The following is a 3,742-nucleotide window of genomic DNA, read 5'->3' as shown; positions in this document are numbered from 1 at the left end:
AACACGTCGGTTGTGTTTCAGTAGAAGAAGCTTTACTTCCGGTTTCATCTTTTCTTCAGATCGATAAGAACAGATCGGCTCTTAAAGGGACAGTACACCCTAAAAACACGTCTTCTTCCTTTAGCCTGTCGTGCTATTCATCGTTAAAACTCGACAGCTCCGTCTCTTCACAGAGCTCGCGGTGTCGTGACGATAATAATCGTTGTGATGAATCGACGTCATAGCAGCGGACGCAGGTCTGATCAGAGACTCGACGTCATCCAGTAAGTCCTGAACTGTTGAAAACTCTTTGAATTCAACACGTTTATCTTCTGCAGGTTTAAAGAGAATAACTGAACATCTGAAGCACTTTATGATTTCTGTCTCTCTCCAAATAAAACCAACAAAATCACTTTGTTAAAAACAGCAGAAACACATTTATAATAATTATCTTCGTTCATCGTTTCACTCGTTTGTTTCAGCAGAAACAGAAGTGAAGAACAGAAGAACAGAAATAAACTCTGGATTCTAATTAAAACACAATCTGACCCTGAAATGAAAAGAGAAGCTTCATCCATCTTTGTTTTATTTGTTTTTTCTCGTCTTTTTCATTCAGAGTATTTATTCATGTCCACCTCTTCTCTTCTCTTCTCTTCTCTCTCTCTCTCTCTCTCTCTCTCGTGTTATTTGCAGTGGGATGAATTGTCGACACTTTTAGTCACGATGAAGATGAAGGAAACCCGATGCCCCCCACACACACACACACACACACACACACACACACCGAGTGTGTGTTGGAAGGTTTTGACTTGATCTTTGCAAATCCACTGAATGCATGCATCCACACACCCACACCATGTCTCCAGAGTATTTGTGTGTGTGTGTGTGTGTGTGTGTGTGTGTGTGTGTGTGTGTGTGGGTCTGAGGGTGAGTGACTACACCCATCTGTCACCTCCTCCCCCCTCCTCCCCCTCCTCCCCATCGTCGCCTCCATATGAGACAATAAGAACACGAAGTGTCTGGAATAAAGAAGCAGGCTGAGCTTCAGACACAGTGGATGACGTCATCTAAGAACTGACAAGTTATCTTATGTTTCATGTTTAAACGTGCAAATCAAGCGTTATCTAAATAAAAATGAGCTAATCTTCACACATTTCCAGATCGTAATTATTACTATATGTATAGATGAGTGTGTGAGTGTGTGTGAGAGCTGCTGAACTCATTGAGAGGAAACGTCCTTTAAAGAGACGTTTAGTTCATTACAGACGTTCAGAGACTCTACAGGTGAAGAGTTAACACATGAACTCATAGAGATCACCATGAAGCTTCACCACTTCATCACTCCCACTGAGAGGATTTACTGTGTTACACGTTTACTGACATGTTGTGTTTGAATATGCAAATGAGGCGTTATGTAACGGTGACTTTAGTGAACTTAGTAGAAATAGACACAAATTGACCAGTGCATGAAAAACAACGTGTTTGCATGAAAACTCTAAACACGAGCTCGTAGCCGCAGTAAACGTTTCATATGAATATGTGAACTTCATTAAATAAAGCAGCGGAACAGGAACTCTCCACGTCAGCCTGTTGAGAAGCTCGTTCACGAGCTTCTGGCTCTGATTGTGTGTTTGCTGCGTCGGTGTCACGTTGTCATAACGTCACATCGTCTGCATATGTGTTCACACATCTGTGAGCTTCTACTGAGCGACTCTAACAGGAAACACATTCTGAATAAATGCAGTAAGCTTCAGTCAAAGCTGCTGTGATGTGTTTCAAAATAAAAGACTTTTAGCTGCTGTTAAATAAAGTTCAATGACATCAACAGAGAACCTGAACACTCGGTTCCTTTAGACTCGTGTGTACACGAGGAATACTGAGAGAGACTATTGTAGTATTCAGGTAATTTACTGCAGTGAAAGTACTATTACCACACTGCTAAAATACTCTGTTACAGTAGAAATGCTGATACTTTACTGTAAAAGTACTCTGTTTCAGTCTAACATACCACAGAGTCAAAATATTGTGTTTGTGTAAAATGTTCAGCTGGTTGAGCTTGAAATATAAACTGATGATTCTTTTCATTATGGATTGAACTGATGAGCTGTGAACACATGAGGTTTATTTTGAAAAGACATGCATGCATGTAACGAGCGTAAACTGTACATTTCCTGTGAAACTTTATTTTGAAAAGAAGTATTTTGACGCCTTCATTTCCCAGATTATCACAGACGGAGACACGGAGGTGTTTCAAAATAAAATACACTGACAGAGGCCCACTTCTTCTCTCACAGCAGGGAATTCTGGGAAGGGGCAACCCCGCACCATCACTGGAGCGATGAGAGGATGAGGAGTGGTTGCCATGGTGATGTAACTGGGTTGTCTCCCCCCCCCCCTTTCTTTCTCTCTTCAGCGAGTGTTTTACAGTCAGAATTGATCTGCATACTGCCTCCCTGTTCATATTTCAATACTCCACTGTAATGGAAACACACACACACACACACTCACACACTCACACAGACACACACAGACACACACACTCACACAGACACACACAGACACACACACTCACACAGACTGGATGTAATGGCTTTGAGTTAGGCAGCATATTGGAAATGCCAAGCCAATGTCTCAGAAGCTAAATCAGCCACGGTGTGTGTGTGTGTGTGTGTGTGTGTGTGTGTGTGTGTGTTTATGTGGATGGTATTTTTAGAATTCCCTATCTTTGGAAGAAGTATTCAGATCCTTTACTGCAGTAAAAGTACAACTACGACACTAGAAATACTCCACTACTAGTAAAAGACCTGCATTCAAAACCTTACTGAAGTAAATGTATATATATGTAGCAAAAGTAGTAGGTGTGTGTGTGTGTGTGTGTGTGTGTGTGTGTGTGTGTGTGTGTGTGTGTGTGTGTGTGTGTGTGTGTGACAGCAGCTGTATCCTGTTAGATCTTCACACACTGAGACTTCAGAGCTCCACTAATTAGTCCTGTATCTGCTACGGACATGTACTACATGTACTACTGTCAGTACTACTGCAGTACTGACAGTAGTACTAGTGTATTACACAGGGGCATTTTTAGGATGGAGAATATTGACATAATGTGCTTTAATTCAGTTGATAATCAGACTTTCTGTTATACTGCTAGATTGACCTTTCAATAAGTCCTGCCTCTCAGACGCGGACCGACCAATCACCGCGTAGCATCGTCCAGCTCAGACTAGACGCTCCGTTCCACAGGCTCTCATCAGATGTTTGTGGTTTGATGGTTTAGTGGTAATGGAGCTAGTCGTGATTAAACGTTGCGTGATAGAGCAACGTATCCTGATGCAACAGTTCGTACGATAATTTACGAAACTTAGTCGTTATATGCAGATCGTGAAATATTTAGTTAGGTTGGGGAAAAGATCGTGAAATATTTAGTTAGGTGCCGGAAAAGATCGGGAAAATGTTAGTTATGTTTAGAAAAATATCGTGAAATATTTAGTTAGGTGCCGGAAAAGATCGTGAATATATTAGTTACGTTTAGTAAAAGATCGTGAAATATTTAGTTAGATTTAGTAAAAGATCGTGAAATATTTAGTTAGGTTTAGAAAAAGATCGTGAATATATTAGTTACGTTTAGTAAAAGATCGTGAAATATTTAGTTAGGTTTAGAAAAAGATCGTGAAATATTTAGTTAGGTGTTTGTACCTGATACACTGAGGCACTAACAGGTGAGCTGTATATATATATATATGTGTATATATATATATATATATGT

This window comes from Pholis gunnellus (genome assembly GCF_910591455.1).
Source record: "Pholis gunnellus genome assembly, chromosome: 20".
Classification (NCBI taxonomy): Eukaryota; Metazoa; Chordata; class Actinopteri; order Perciformes; family Pholidae; genus Pholis; species Pholis gunnellus.
Note: the sequence above shows the minus strand (reverse complement) of the source record.